Raw genomic sequence first — 17,215 nt, 5'->3', positions numbered from 1 at the left:
ATTGCTGAAAGATCATGCACTGCCTTGGCCCTAAGAATCATTCAGGTGGAGTAAAGTGAGCTGTTAGCTTCAAGATATCAGCACGTGTTAACTACATGACATTTTATGAAGAAATAGTCTCCCAGTTTGGAAATTCTGTAGTTTGATGGTTTCAGCTCTGTTAATGCCTGGGGCTGTCTGGTAAGAAAATGACAGATACATACAACACAATACACACACACCATATTATAAATACAATAACAGAGAAAGTATAAAAGCTGACTAAAGGGCTTCAGGCTGAAAATTGTTCCTTGGTAACACGTTTCTCTAGTTTTCATCAGCATTCTCGCATGTGGAGTAAAGTACAAAAGGCAGGATGGATTCTGTGTTGGATTAGCATCAAAGGGCTCATCATCAAGATCTTAGGAATCAGTAAACATCATCTGCCTAAAAATGTCCTCTTCACTGGACCGTCATTTTGCCTTAAATGTCACCAGTAGAGATTCACTTTGGGGGCTGTTATTATTTCTAGAAAATTTCTGTTCCCAGAGGGAGCTGCTACCCATTCTACTTGTGTCACACACGCCTTAGGAAGATCGGCAGGCTCAGGGGTAGACAGGAAGATGAAGCCTTGCACACAAGGCAGATGTAGGGAAAGAGGGGCAAGACAAGATGCAATGCAGGAAGGGGATCAAAGTCATAAAAAGCAAATGCCATGTGGTAAGTCTCTACTTTGTGTGCCAGTCTCTACGGCTAGAATCTCTACTTCTCAGTCATGATAGACTACGCTGATCCATTTTTACAGACGAGAAAACTAAGCCTTGTCTGAAATCTTACTGTTGGTTACAGAACTGGGGTTCCATCCCAAGTCCACAGAATCCCCTCTGTGCCAGGGCACCAGACACCTCAAAGAGGAGGGAATGTTAAGAAGGAAGAAGAAGGTAAGGGATGAGAAGGAAATAGAAAACTTGGCCAGTCTGCCATGCTGTCCTGAATTAGGCCTACTTTCTGTGCAGTGCCTGAGCAGTGGAGAATTATGGATACTCCAGGGTACAGCAAGCATGTGTGTTAAACAGAATGACTTGCCACAGAACATTCTGGAACAGTTCTGTCAAGGGTAGTCAACCCTTAAAGAACAGACTGAACAGTGTTTTGAATAAAGAGTAGGAATGAATGGCAACCTCATCACTCAGGGCTGTGAAGTCTTGGGCATAACACTTAACTGTTCAGAGCATCAGTCTCCTCGTCTGTAAAATGGGAAGAATAGCTACCCAGGGGAATGCGTGGTGCTGAAATTATGGCAAGCCAAGCTCAGTGCCCGACATCCAACACACATATCAATACATGTGATCTCATCGTTTTTCCCTCAAAGAGGGACCAGTAAACTGGGGAAAACTGAGTTCATTATATCCAACCCCCCAAACGGTACCTAATTCAGCTCCCACTTCTGCAAGGGCAGAAGATCTGCTGGTTATCTCATTCCCCAGAATTGTCACTCCGTGGAGCGACACGTGTTCATACAATCCCCTGACCAGGTCCAGCCAACAGTGAAGCTACATCTACAGCATTTGTTTCACCCTCAGAGAGAGCACCTGAAGATGTCCAGGCACCTTGTGGGGTAAGGTCCTTTTCAAGGTTATGCAAGATCGAGGAATGAGGGGGTGGGGGGCAGTGAGAGCTGCAGAGCTGGGAATCGCAGAAGACACATCAGCCCTAATTGGTTAGAACCTAGAAGTGATACAGCTGATCTTGTAATATGACACCTATAATCTGCCCACCAAGTCAAGGTCGTAATTTCTCACGTTCAAGGATCTTTGATTTGGAGAAAAGAAACTGGCTAGAAGACGGCTCTGCTCCTGGCCTTTTTTCCCATCCTCCTCCCACTCCTTCTGGGTGTATTTATTGAGCATCTAGTACATAGTAGGCACCCAATAAATATATAAACACACAATTACAAATAACTTAAATATTGGATGAATGGGTGGATGGATAGATAATGGATGGATGGATGAATTTTAATCTACATAGCTATAACCATACCAACTTTGAAACAGAAAATTTTTTTAATTGAGCTACATGCATTCACATTGTTAACAAAGAGATTTTCAGCAATGCTGTGCCTTTGCTTGCTAACATTTCGTTCACCAGTAGGGGATGTATCCAATGTCCAAGTTAGTTATTCGCATATCCTAATATCCTCTGAGCCTCAGCTTGACTGGATAACACAGCCATGTCAAAAGACAGTATCCCAAAGAGAAAGAAGATTCCACTAGCATCAATACAATATCCCTAAAAGAAGAAAACATTTATTTCTTTAAGTTAGAGATGGGTACACAGGCATTGCTCTTTAAATTGTCCTTATATGATTTATATATTCTTTTGTATGTATATCAAAAAAAATACTAAAAAAAATTTTAAATGAAAGATAGGTAAGGAGAGGGTTAACAACTGGCTTGGGCCTCCACAGAAAAGAATAAATCTTTAACCTAAGGCCTCGGGCCTTCACTGCGGTGGGCAGCTCTGCTGATGGCAGAAGCACAGTGTGGTGCCCAGACGAACAAGTAGACAATGAAAGAAAGAGATCCTGTGATCTTTACATCCTTGGATAGTCTTGAATTCCACACAGCTGTTTCTGAACAAAGGGACATTCTGGAACTGGAGTCTCTTCCCGCAGGATTGATCTTCATGTCCTTTATTACCTAAGAGTGGCGGGTCTTTGGCACCAATGATGAAAGCCAACTCACAGGCTGCGGTGGACAGAAAGGCTTTTTGTGATTTCCAAGTGTGCGGAGGAGGCAGGCAGGGGCAGGCGCCCTGGCACTGCCACAACCCTACTCAGATCTCGGGGGTGCTGAGCAGTACAGCTCCTCCCCACTGACCTTAGAAGGCCCGACAAGCCACTTCAAGGAGATTACCTCGTTTCTATTTTGCAGCTTTTTCTGGGTTTCTACAAGGTGGTTGTCTGGACATAACACATACTGGCAGTTCGTCTTAATAGAAAGTGGAATGAAACAGTCCAACAAAAAATCTCCACCCAAAGGAATTCGCAGTAGCTGCTTTCAGAGGGCCCAGTCTCTGGAAAGAATGCAGGAAGGGGCGGGGGAGGACCAGACACATGCAAATTCTCACCACAAAGAAACATTTCCCCTTTGGCATCTCTACCCCTGTATTTGTGAACTGCAATATTCCAACTGAAAAAAAAAATATTTTAAAGTGAAAATAATCTCATTTTAGAAGAGTTTTTCATTTTGAACTGATCGTTGATATTTTTGTGTATTTGAAGTAAACCAAACACACAGTGCAGTGACCTCATGCAAGACACCTTATCGGTTGTCCCTGCTCCACTCCAAAGCTGAGCCACTACCACACCCACACAAATTGTGAGATAATTAAACTCCCAACCTCATCTCTTTCTTTCTCTCTTGCTCCCCCTCTTAATCTGATACACCTGTGTATTTCTGAATGGGTGTATTCACTTCCTAGGGCTGCTGTAACAGAGCGCCATAAACTGGGTGGCTTAAAAAACAGAAATGTATTGTCTCACATTTCTGGAGTCTAAAATTCTAAAATCAAGGTGTGGGTAAGGTTGGTTCCTTCTGAGGCTGTGAGGAAAGGATCTTTTCCAGGTCTCTCTCCATAGCTTATAGATGGCTATCTTCTTCCTGTGTCCCTTCGGTGTCTTCCCTCTGTGTATGTCTTCTTTATGTCCAAACTTCCCCTTTTAAAAGGACATCAGTCATAATGAATTAAGGCTGAACCTAGTGACTTCACTTAACTTCATAGCTTTGTAAAGGCCCTCTCTCAAAATAAGGTCATGTTCTCAGGTACTAGGGGTTAGGACTTCAACATATGAATGGTAGGCACAATTTGACCTATAACATAAGGCTTTGCAAAATCTCTTTCCAAGTTGTGACTGGTGCATTTGGGACAGAAATGACTTTAAGGCTGGATGTTGTGGTGAATACAGACAGGTCTGTGCTTAACGCAGTCACATGTTCAAGTTGATACACTGGTCAAAGCACCAAGGTAAAGTGTGGATTTGGTTGAAACACCAAAAGTAATTGGAAAGGTTCTTCCCTAAACAAGGTAGCTATTGTTTTATAGCTGTTGTCAAGCCACAGGGTTTATGTGTGTGTTTGTGAGAGAGCATGTCCATTTCCTTACTGCATTTCCCTGAAGAATGCTCGTTTTCTTCTTTTTCAATTGTCTCGTAAAAGGATAAAAGCCTCTTTTTCAGATCCTCTTTGCCAGAACTAGCTTGACTCCATATAGCATGACTGACTCTTGTTTTATAAGCCTCTATCCTCAGCACTAGAAAATTACTGTAAGCACCATGAAGGCACAGAGGCTCCAAGAACTTACAAAACAGGATGTGGCAGACCAGAAGGCCCAGACCCAGCACCCAAAGACAACATCAAAACAGCCTGCACAAGACCAACAGAAACATCATGCTCTACAACTGTCCCTATTACCCAAATACAACCCTCTCACCCTTTATAACTCAATAGAAGCTCAAAGCCCTAACCTTTCAGGGCTGGTGCATGTCTCCACTCCTAGCCCCTTTCCTCCCTTGGAAAGTGATTAAACTTTACTCTCTGTATTTCCCTCTCACTGTGAATTCTTTCACAGCCAGTGTCACCAGCCATGCTAACTAATCTTGGAGTTTTATATTTTTTATATTTATTCATAAATCACACCTAGTGAGGCCTATATTTAATCCATACCATGATTATTTAGAAGTTCAAATGGCACATTTTATATTCTTGAGATATCCAGGAACTAAATCATTATGATCTCCCATCACATACTCATCAGGGAAGAGGGAATATGTATGGGGAATCTGTTCACTTCTGATCCTCTCTTGGTTTATCCTCCCTTTTCTATTCTCTTCTTTCAGGGGTGTAATAAGTGCTTGGCTTCCCAACCAGGAAATTGCCTGCCCTAGTAGCACCAAGATAAAGCAGGTGGTCTTGTCACCCTTTTTGAGAATTCTTCTGGCTTTTGGTTCTTTGCCACCTAAGAAAAGCTAGAGTTCACCTGAGAAAAGATAACTAAGGTAATTAAAACAGCAGGAGGGAGGGAGTATAAGGCAGTTAAATGGTAATGGAAAAAATACAATAAAATAATTTTTTAAACTAAATTATCTGTCATCTGAGAAGGAATTGGAGGAACTAGCTTATAAAAGACTAAAGAGGAGATTTTAAAGAGCTATGAGAGACAGGAGGAATTATCAGTATAAGTTTATTGTTACAAATGTGGGCTGTCTATGCAACCTGCTTTATAAGCAGTAAGCTTCCAGTTACTGAAGTGTGGAAAGAAACAATAATACACAAATCTAGTGGCATTTCTAGGGACATGGACTTTTGCAACTTGAACCTTGGCTCACCTCTTTCTAACCACGAGATCTTAAATAAATTACTTTACCACTCTGAGCCACAATTCCTTCTTGTGTAAAATGACAGCCAACAGCATGGCAGCATGTGGTAGATTCTCAATAAATATTATATAATACACCCCTACATGTTCCATTATTCCCTCAATCCATTCATTAGAGTCACAGGTACCAGCACTTCTAACTTCCGTTCCTCTCATGGAACATTCTGAGAGAACCCAATATCTCAGTGTGGGTGTTAGGCTTTATACATAGGAACAAAATCCACCTAAAATTCCTGTAGGTGACTGAGTAATAAGCACAGGGCACAGGTTTGCCACCACTTTTCTTTCCTTCCTACCTGAAAGGAACCAAGATTTGAGCACCAGTTATCACATAAAACATTCAACTCCACATTGCTGGTAGTTTTAGCCATGTTTAAATATTTCATAGAGAACATTGCTTTAAACATTCTCCTGTCTCGTTTTTTTAACAGAGAGTAAACTGAATTAATGTGGAGAGGCCAGAATAGAGTGCAGAAAAACTTGACAGAAAGCAAGCTCTAGTGCTAAAACAGGTGGACGCTACTCAGTATTGTTTGTTTGCTGGTCCATATTTTTTAAATGTCCAAGTACTTCAAAGATATCACTGACTGTGTGTGTTTGAAGAGGCAAGACAGATGGATGATGAAGATAGATAGATAGATAGATAGATAGATAGATAGATAGATAGATAGATAGATAGATAGATACAAAGAAATACACACACATATATTCAGCTTTCCTCCTGGGTAGATTAGAATGCTGTTCAAAAATATTTATTCCCTCACTTCCTCTTCTAAGGCAGCGGTATACCTCCCCACCTCTTCACTTGGGGGTTTTAGTCATGTGACTTACCTTTATCCAATAAAATGTGGGCAGATATAATAGGGCACCCCTTCTGAACCTGGATTTAAGAGGTAGAACATGTTTCCACATGCTCCCTTGTCCCTCTACCATTGCCCCGAGAAGACATCCCTACCGGATTGCTGCTGCCCCTCTGCCTGGGCCCCATAACGAACACCCATGAAGCAAAACTGAACCCAACTCACAGCCATGAGCCAAGTCCAGTCAATGCATAACTTGAAGTAAAGCCACATAACAGAGCACAGCACTGATCAACTAATAGGGGGATAGATGAGCAAAAAGAGTTCTCCTTCTTGCTAGAGCCAATCTCATATTCTTCTAATTATTATTTGTACCATATGAAATAGATGTAACTCCATGACAAAGTAGAGAATATGTGGATATCACTTCCCCTGAACAGTATATTATATGCACATGCAACATGAATATGTGTTTCCAAATTTATGTGTGCATGTGTATCAACCCAATGTAAGTGAATCAGGAAGCTTCATTAGAATTAAATGGCAAAGTTTTATTCAAGTGTCTTAAGCAAGCAAATATCAATTAAGGAAACACTACCAGGAAATACCCAGAGTGTTTCAGAAAAAAAAACCCTGAGATTTCATGGTAAAAAGTATGTTCTTGAAAAGAATCAGTGCTACATTTTTAACTTCTAGATTGGTTGGAGATGGTGATCTTCCAGATGTTCACTGGTCCGGACACATAAACATTCTTTCCTTAAAAGATAAAGATATATATGTCTATAGATAGATAGATAGAAATAGTTACATGTATCTCCAAGCATTGAAGCACAGTCTGAAAGTTCAAAAGTTCAAAATTCTCAGGCTAGCTAAAGTAAAATAGAATAAATCTATTACTCACTTTCAGTCCATTCTGATTTAAGTAATCTTTTAGTTTGGCTATGGTGACTCCATTTTGTTTCTTCACTCTTTCCTTAATACAGTTTGATCTATTTCTACTCATAGCACTTCTGACAGGAAATGTGTGGGTTTCCCACAGCAAGCAGTTCTCCAATTCTCTGTGGACATCAACTCAATTCTGACACTAACTACCCAGAGAGAGCACAGACCCCCAAGGTTAAGGGCCCAGTCTCACAACACTGCCCCTCACATCAGATGCCAATCATAGGAAGTGGCTCCCCAGATTACCCAAACTTCTGTCCAACTGGGCTACAAATGAAGGGTTCCCACAACCTGCTCCTCAGCTTTGATAGTTTGCTGCAATAGCCCACAGAACTCAGGGAAACACTTATTATTACTGGTTTATTATAAAGGATATTATTTAAAAAAGAAAAAAAATGAACAGCCAAATGAAGGGTTACAAAGGTCAAGGTCCAGAAGGGTCCCAAGCATGGAAATTGCCATCCCTGTGGTATTTGGGTTGCATCGCCCTCCCGGGGCATTGATGCCTTTACCAACGTGGAAGTTCTCTGAACCACATCATTTAGGATCCATTACTTAGGCACCATTGATTAAATCATTGGCCATTGGCAATTAACTCAATCTGCAGTCCCTCACCCCTCCCTGGAAGTCAAAGGTGGAGCTGAATGTTTTAACCCTCTAATGACATGGTTAGTTCCTCTGGTGGTCAGCACTCATCCTGAAGATACCCAGGGGCCCAGCAAGATCATCTCATCACCATAAACTCAGGGATGGATAAAATAAGCTTATTATGAACAACAAAAAGCCTAAAAGACCTTGTTCTCACCCCATCACTCAGTAAATTACAGGAATTTTAAGAGTTCTGTGCCAGGGATGAGGTCAAATATGCATTCCTTATCATATCACAATATCTATCTATGTTTCTATCTATCTATCTGTCTATGTATCTGATGAAGAAATTTGCAGGTGAAGGACAATAACCTGGAATGAAAGCCACGGAAGAGAAAACAACCAGCTCACCAACAACACAGTGGAGCAGTTCATCTAACCCATTCTCATTTCTCCTGAAAGAGTGAGGTCTGAGTGTGACAGCCCAAGACTGAGCCATAATTCCAGGTAACTGTTCAATCAACCAATTACTAAAATTCTATTCTTTTCAATAACCTTAAAGGTCCTTAAAGGCCCTATAAACTGGATCACATATATAGATCTCAATACATAGATTTGGCAGCTCACTTATACTGGGATCCACAGTTTGGGGATGTTAAACCCCAGATCTGTCATCATAATTAATTAACATGGATTGCCTGTCCACCTGGGGCTGGCCATAGAATTCAGAGGCTGAGTTTCTGGGATGACCTTGAGCAGTCGCTTATCCCCTGGGCCTCAGGGCTTGGGGCCCACACTGAGCAAGTGCTCTCATTGGATAATGCACTTATGCTGCCAGGCCTGTGGGTCTTTCTCACCCACCTGTCATTAAGAAGAAAATCAAAGTGTTGCTGATCTATTACTGCTGCTGGAGAATATGTGGGTTCAAGAGGCTGGTGAGAGGCCCCCAGGAAACACATTGGCTGACAAATGCTGTGAATCCCCTGTGGTAGTAAATGGGTTAGAAAGCAGAACTCACGCCAGGGCAGGGTGGGGACCAACCGTGCTCTGGACAGTGGAAATGTGGTCCTCACAGGTCAGAGTGCTTTCTTGGGTGAAAAAGGACGGCTTTAAATCCAGGGCAACAGAGCTGAAATGAGGAGCAGGGTGATGTTTAGAGATAAAGTAGGACATTGAGAAAAGAGTAATAAGAAAGGGGTGGTATCAAAATGTGCTATTTAGTGCCTATACTTGCCTTTTGTTGTAATAGTGAGGAGTGCTGGAGTCCCTATGGCATGCAAACCAAATGGAAAACACACAAACAAACCTCACTAACATTTAACAATATCACACCCTGTATATAACTATTGCAAAGAAAAGGGACAAAAAAATCAAAGGGCACCCCACAACCCTCAGCTCCCCCAGCCACAAAATATAAGGACCTAATCTAAATATTACTTATGGACTGACTTGTCTGAAAAGGGAAAGAATGATACAACTGCAACATGCATCTCTAGAAAAAAATGTGGTATTAGCAAAATATATTTATTTTCTATTGCTGCATAACAAATTTAAAACAATACCCACTTTTTAATTTTCAGTTTTGCAGGTCAGAAGTTCAGTACCTGTGAATAGGTTCTAGGCTTAGGGTCTTCAAGTCTGAGTTAAAATGTCAGCCAGGCTGAGTCCTTGTCTGGAAGCTCAAGGGCAAAATTACTTTCAAACTCAATCTTGGTGTTGGCAGAATTCCATTCCTGTGGTTGGAAGACTGAGGTTCTCATTTCCTTTCTGGCTGTCAGTAGGACATAATTCTCAGCTCCTAGTGGCCTTCCATTTTCTTCGTCATGTGGCCCCATTCACCGTGAAGCCAGTTACGGCACATCAGGTCTTCTCACGCTTTGAATCTCTGCCCTCTGGATCCAGATGGGAGGGGCTCCCATGACTAATTCGGGTTCACTCGGATGATCTCCCTCTTCCAGTCAACTGATTTGGAACCTTAATTACATCTGCAAAATCCCTTTTATTATGTAACATAACATTCGCAGGAGCTACATCTCTTCTTATTCACAAATTCCACTCACACTCACAGGGAGGAGGTGATACAAGGTCATTGGGATCATCTTAAAATTCTGCCTTCCACATAGACATTTCTGCTTCCCCCAAGATCCCAGTATTAATATTAGTATTAGTATTAGTATTAGTATTAGTATTAGTATTAGTATTAGTAGTCCAAAGTATTAGGTCTCAGAGGCTTTTGGGCATCCCTCAATCACATACCTAGTTTTCTCCCCACTCTAGGGGAGGCTGCCTGCCTAAATCAGACTATCATTAGGAAGTAATGTATATAAAGACTTGAGTTTCATTTACGTCATCCACCATCTACCCAGCCTGGACAATAGAGTGGTCAAAGGCTTCCTACAGTTAATGTTGTCCTACCCTCTGCTTCAGACATTCACATTCACCAGAGCAAAGGATGTTCTGGCCACTTCTCAGACTTGCAGTTTGACTGCTGAAAAATGGGGACAGGTAGTTAAATGTGCATGTTAACCTAAGGAATCTATTTTCAGGATAGAAGCTTCAGCCAGCATTCCACAGTCATCGAGCTCCTGTGTCTTGCTCAATTCTTGTGGCAGGTTTGAGAGGGCAGCAGTAGGCATCCATACATAATCTGTCCATAGGCCAGGCATATTTACTGTATCTATATATAAGCCAACCCCTCAAATAAGTAATCCCTCAGTTCCCCATGAAAAAATCCAAAAGAAAAAGGTTTGGGCCAATTTAAATATAAATTTCTTTTTAATGTACAAAATTTAGGGATCTAGTTTTTATGGAAAATGTGTACATCTAATGTATAATTTATAAATTTACATTCTCGCACAGATCAAACATCACAGTATATAAAAATATATTAATTTGGGGCATGACTTGTTTTCACTCCCACATACTGTCTTAGTTCAGGCCGCTACCACAAATTAGCAGACACTGGGTGGCTTAAATAACATTTATTTCTTACTGTTCTAGAGGCTGGGAAGTTCGAGATCAAAGTGCCAGCAGATCAGGGGGCCCACTTCCTTATTTGCAGATGTCCATCTTCTTGCTGCGTCCTAAAAAAGAAGGGAGCTGAGACAGGGACAAGCTCTCTGATGTCCCGTCTTATAAGGGCACTAATCCCATCATGAGGGCTCTTCTTTCATAACCTAATAAATTCCCAAAGACCCCACCTCCTAACAGCGTCACACTGGGTTTAGGACTTCAACATATGAATTTGTGGAGGATACGAACATTCAATCCATAACACATGCCAAGAAATGTTTTATTAGGCTCTTCACATGTAGCTTCTATGTCTATGTGTCCCTATCTTAAGAATACATCCTTTTGTGTCATCTAACCCAGTTGAATATTTTTGAGTCCATGTTTCATACTGTCTCAGGAAATTTCACTTTAAGTCACAAGTACCCTTGGTATTAAAATAGACATAACATTTGAAATAACTTCTCGTTCATATTGTAGGCGTATATTTGTGATCTCCATGACATAACCTTCGCATGCATGGCCTGTAAAGTGGTTTTTTTAAGGCTTTTTCAATATCATCCAAAGCTTGCAATTATGAAGTCATGTCATCCAGGTCTCCGCTCTAATATCTCTTCTCAGTGAGACTCTCCTTAACCACCCTTTCTAAATAACACACTCTGCCATCAGCGGTGCCATCATCTGCTTCCCTTTTTCTTCATAGAGCTCATTTTCTGAGACCTTGTGCTCCTCACGGGGCTGAAATTTTGTCTCTTTTATCACCATGTAGCCCCACTTCTTAGAATAGTGTCAGGTACATAGAGGGACTGATACTTCTAGATAAAAGAATATTTCCAGAATGATCACTAAATTATGCAAAATTACATTACATTATTTTATACATGTCAAATAATCTTATATAAATATTTGATATGTTATTCATTTAAGTTTTATTTTTTTCATTTTACAAATAAAATTATATAAATAGATGTGAATGTATTTGTAAATGTAATTCCATTAAGTAAATCTATAAGCATGTAAAATGCTTGCATATAATTAAGGTCATTTTAGGCTAATACGTGTTCTCTAAATAACATTTTCATGGAAAAAAATAAAAATTGAAGCAGTCATTAAGAAAACACCCTGTAATATGAGAGAAGATGTAGGAGTCAACTTCTAGAAAGGGGCAGTGTCCCTGGGGGGCCCTACGCAGGGACGGAGCAGTCACATCCACAACATGGAAAGCCCGTTTCCAAGCCCCCTATTTATCCCAGTGTTCTGCTTTCTGAGCTTTTATGGCACTGTCTGTTTTCCTCTCTCTCTGTAAACAGTTCTTTTATGATTCTTTTTTATATCTGTCCTCTAAACCCAAAAGCTTTCTGTTGGCCTTTCTTCAATCAGTCTTGCACTGTTTTTAATTTATTATGTATAGAGATTGCTCCTCCTTGGCAGGTCTTCCTAACCCCCTGACAGAAGTTCGCCCTCCTAAGGTCAGAGCCCTGGCTTGCAGGCATCTTCCTGTCCTCTTGCCCACCTGAGAACACATTCTTTGGCCTGTTTTCAGTGTTCTTGTCACTGACCCCATCCTCGCCCCTCCACTGGGTAATATTATTTTTTAGATGCATGGCTTTGCCCCATAAACCTGCAGGGATTCAAATCCTTTGGTTAAGTAACACATCGATGCCTGGACACGGTAAGAAGATGGGAGAGACAACCACACCTAGAGAGGAGGTAACTATCAGACAACAAATAGGTCACATCTTGACAGGGAGAAATCCTAAAGAAACAGTGGGGAAGGACAGTGGCCGTCAGCACAGATCACTGTCAAGCAATAGAATCCCAGGCTTCTGAAAGTGCCCATGTGGCCTGCCATGTTGCTCCAAGACTGTCATGAAGAAAATGACCAGAATGTGTAAAGCACCATGAATTTGAAAGTCAAGGTAGTCCACTGTTCCAATTGTTGCATATTCACATGGAGGTGGGGAGATGGGAAGCAGCAGCCCTTCTGGGTACCAGCAAGAGAATGAGGGATCCTGGACTTTATGGAGGTTGAGGTAAGCAAGGGGCTAAGGGAAAATTAAGCAACACGTATCCCCAAAAGCTATAACCCCTAATTACCCACTTCCCCCCTGTTCTGTGGTTTGTCACAGACACTCCATAAAGTTAATCTAACTGACTCTTGCATATAAAATAAAAATTCTTCTCTGGGCCCTCAAAAAAAATTGCTGGAAAGTTAGTGGAAATAGATGTCCCTGTCTCTCGCACACCGGAGGAAGGCACATTGTGCTGCCCATTGAGAAGAATCCGGCACTGAGACAGAGGAGAGGAGGGTCAAAACAAACAGTCGCTGCCCTGAAAAGGTTTTATTTTATTTCCTGATTTGTGATTGCATGAGAAAACATCCCCAAGCACCCTTTGTTTGGTTTTGCTCTGTTCAGATTCTGTGGTGTAATGCAAGAAGACAGCTGCGGTTGCAGGGAACGAAATGGTCTTTGTCATTTTTTCATCCACTTCAAGTTTTTTTTACAATGAATTACCTGTGCAATTTGTGTGCAAGGATTTTTTTTTCTTGAAAAACTTGATCAAATCTTTACCAAACTTGTATCACATCTAAAATAACATATATGTTTATTTGGAAACTAAAGCTCTTTTTAATTTTAAAAATTGGCATTTTAGACATTTTTACAGTTGCATATAGATATTAGTCCCTTCATTTTCATGTTTATATTATTTTTTTCCTTTTTGAAAATAATTCTAAGGAAAAAGATCTATTCATAAAGTAATTTCCCTTATTGAGGCATACTTATGAATTGGTGATGAAATCAGTATGACAGATTATATGTGGAGTTAGAAATACGTTTCAGGTAGTGATTTCCAGTCTCTTGACAACATGATTTATACAGAGAGTTGCTAATTTCCATGCACCAGGATTTATTTCATTAATAATTCTTACAGGCAGTATATTCTATTATTATAGAACTTATTTTAGGCCAGTAAGTTTTTCAATTGGCTTATGATCAATTCATGAAAATATTGGAAGTAATCAGGTATATAATAAATTGTTCCATAGAGTCAGTTATAACCACAATGTAACAGTATTTTGAGATGATATTGGTTTTAATCAGCTACCCAAAAAAGGGAAAATTTATACCATTCTCTGTTTAATTTAGATCATAAAAATCACTAGGGAAATCAAGGAATCGGATAGCTGATAGGAAGTTCTTAATAGCAATTGCAGTAAAACACATTTCACTGCTTGAAATTTGTGAGCTTCAATTAATCATGGGCTCAAATAGTTTTTAAAAGTGTTTTAAAATTCAAATATTACTATCTCAGTAAGACACTCCAGTGTGTTTATTAATCCATATCTACTTGCATACCCTCCTTGACCTTCAGTCACATGTCTTACCGCTCAGCAGGCTTCAAGCAAAAGGCCAAAACTACTGCTTCATCTAATTGCATGATTTTCTATTACTCTACAGTATTTCTTCTGGAAGAAGCTTTAAAAATACATAATCCCTTGCCAGTTGAGTCTCCCTCTTGAATGACAATAGCATATGCATTCATTACATTCTTGGTATTTTAGAGCCTTTTCTTTTCAATTTTTTTTTATTAAAAAAATTACCTTCCCAGTTTCTGGTCCTTTTCTATTTAATAAAATAAGACAACCTCATTATGAACTTCCTCAAGATAAATGAGGGTCTGTCTTCCAGAGAAGAGGATGCAAATTCTCTCCCATGAGCTATTCCATTGACTAATCCCCACATCCTCAGTATCACTGTAGTGTCCACCCTCAGAGGGCAGGTCACTGTCCTGTCTCTCATGTTCCCGCCAGCACCTCAACTGTGCATGGTGCTTAGTAGGTAAGTGAATATATCACCTACACCCCTCATGTGCCATTTTAGACCATTTTATCGTGTTTATCTCTAATAGAAAGGGAGGACAACTCTCCAGAGAGTCAATAAATACAAACTGGGAGGTGAAATGACTCATTTATTAACACATCAGTCAAAACTGAAGAAATTCCAGATTCCTTATCCTGACAGTCCAGGTTCTCTGCACCCCCGCCTCACCGCCCACCACTCCTGGCACACAGCTTTCTCTTCCATCTGACTTCAGTTTATCTAATTAACTGATCCCAAAAACACATCTGGCCGTTTTCCCGCCCCCACCTCTTTGCTTATCCTGTTCTCTCCACCTGGAATGCCCTCTGCCCAAACTCCACTTATCAAAATACCCATCCACCTTAAACACAGTGTGACACAAAAGGAATAGCACGGACTTCAGTGTCAGATGAACCCCAGCAGAGTGACAGTAGACAAATTACTTAAATTTTCAGAACAAGTTGTTTCCTCAATAGTAAAATGGAGATAACCTGGACTACACATTTCTACCACATGTGTACAAAAGGAAAGAACCAGAACCATTTGGTGAAGCAGTAATGGCCATTACATCAATACCTAATAAGCCATAAACTCCTTGAGAAGAAAACATCTTGAATACCTGTTACTCTTGAGGGCTCCAGAGACTGTTTTCTACATTGCTGTCACAGATAAATGGGGAATGAAGGAAGGCAGGCAGGAATGCAGAAGAAAAAAAGGAAAAGAGAGGAAGAAGCAGCACTGAAAAATGCAGAGCAGCGTTTATGATTTTGGGGTCCCTAATTCTATGTCTGTAGATGTGTAGGAGGCAGACTTTCCCTGTTGGGATCAGAGCTAAGCAGAGGAGTGCTGTTTAGCTACATTTTTCAGAGATGTGATACGGAGTCTCACAGTGACGCAAAAGTTAACCCGGAAAGCAGCAGAGAAATGTTTCTGGGTTGGACGCCCGATAGTAAGACAGGGAAGTCTTGCTCTTCAGCTATGCAGGGAGTTTACATTCCTAACCACCAGAGTCATTCATAGAAACAAATCCATTGGTTTCTTACTAATTGTGTTTTTTACTACATCAGGAAGACAACTACCCTATAAGTACCTACAACCTCTTCACCGAACCAAGGACTACATGGCCTAAAATTCTCACATTAAGTTGCATTTGCTAAACTTTGAGTTAAGCGCTGTCCTTTCTTACCATCTTTTTTCAACATGCAAAGATAAAGTATTGCATCTTTGACACTTTCATGAAGATAGGTAAGAAACATATGGCACCTGCACCAGAAGAATTCAAGCGTAGTAAGAGAATGTGGGGGCCAGGATTGACATAGGAGAACACTGGAAGGTGGAGAAGCAGAAAAAATCCTCTTTTCCATCCTCATCATTGCCTGGACTGCTACCTCTAAGCCTGTGACACCAACAGTTTAAGTCTCCTCTAACTTCCCTGAGAAGTGCCTGTACCCTCACATCCCTTCCATTTGGATGTCCCTTCCTGCCGTATCCTGTCCCATCTCCACATGGATCAATCCTGTTCTTCCTAAAGCCCCAGCTTAGGACTGTCATTTTTTCAATGACACTTATTTGGACATATTTTTTTTCTCTTTTGAAATATAATAACCTTTTATCTGTGTCCTTTCAGTACTTGCCACTTTCTTCTTTGTACTATAGTAATGGGGGTCTTTTTCTCCCCTTTTGGACTAGAAGATCCTTTATACACTCATGAATACTTTGACCACATCTATGCAGGATTTTCCACGTGGAAATGTTAGTTGCATTGATCAAGGAATCAGTCAGAGGGAGAGAAAGAAATAGTGGACAAGGAGAACTGTCTACTTCACAGTCTTGATTAACATTTACAAAGTATCTCAGACAAATTTTTAAAACTTGATGCCTTTAAAAGATCCCATATAATTTTGCTGCACTTAGAGAATACTCAAATTATTCACCTTTGATATTTTTTAAAATGACAGTTTTAGAAATCACATAGTCCATAGGTTTTACAAAACTTTTAAAGTCACAGGACATTTATATATAAAAATTGAATTACACAAACTTAATCAAGACATAAAGATTTAAATATAAACATATATACACACAGACTTCCAATCAAGATGGTAGCATAAGTAAATATGACTTATCTCCTCACACAAACACATCAAAAAATTACAACTAAAATACAGAACAATCATCATTCAGAACTGACAGACATCAAGTTGAATGGAAGTCCAAGAACTACAGAATTAAAGAAACCACATCATCCAGACTGGTAGGAGGGGCTGAGATGCAGAATGGACTGGTCCCATAATGGAGGGCTATCTTGGAATGAGGAGTTCAAGCCATACATACGGCCCCCCAGTCCAGCATTCCAGTGCCAGGAAGATAAGTCACCATAACGTCTGGCTGCAAAACCAGCAGGGATTGAGTCAGCTGAAGAAACTTCTGGAGGCCCAAGCAGTTCCCCTTAAAAAACCCACACAAGGAAACTCATCCCAAGGACTTCCCGTCAAGATGGCAATGTAGGCAGACATGGCTTACCTCTTTGCACAACCACATCAAAATTACAACTAAAATATAGAACCACCATCGCACAGAACCATCAGAAATTGAGCT

At 40.5% G+C, this 17,215-nt stretch overlaps 1 long non-coding RNA gene across 1 annotated transcript; it reads right to left on the bottom strand.

The window, feature by feature from the left end:
- Positions 1-6,889: 6,889 nt before the first annotated feature.
- Positions 6,890-10,825, bottom strand: LOC129078862 (uncharacterized). Its single transcript, XR_008529999.1, has 3 exons — positions 10,738-10,825; positions 8,764-8,874; positions 6,890-6,971 (listed from the first exon to the last, which is right to left on the bottom strand). It is a non-coding gene; the product is annotated as an uncharacterized LOC129078862 (long non-coding RNA).
- Positions 10,826-17,215: the final 6,390 nt, after the last annotated feature.

The sequence above is a fragment of the Pteronotus mesoamericanus genome, unplaced genomic scaffold (genome assembly GCF_021234165.1).
Source record: "Pteronotus mesoamericanus isolate MK-2021 breed Mesoamerican mustached bat unplaced genomic scaffold, CSHL_Meso_final contig_74, whole genome shotgun sequence".
In the NCBI taxonomy this organism is placed as follows: Eukaryota; Metazoa; Chordata; class Mammalia; order Chiroptera; family Mormoopidae; genus Pteronotus; species Pteronotus mesoamericanus.
Note: the sequence above shows the minus strand (reverse complement) of the source record. Positions and strands in the feature narration are given on the sequence as shown.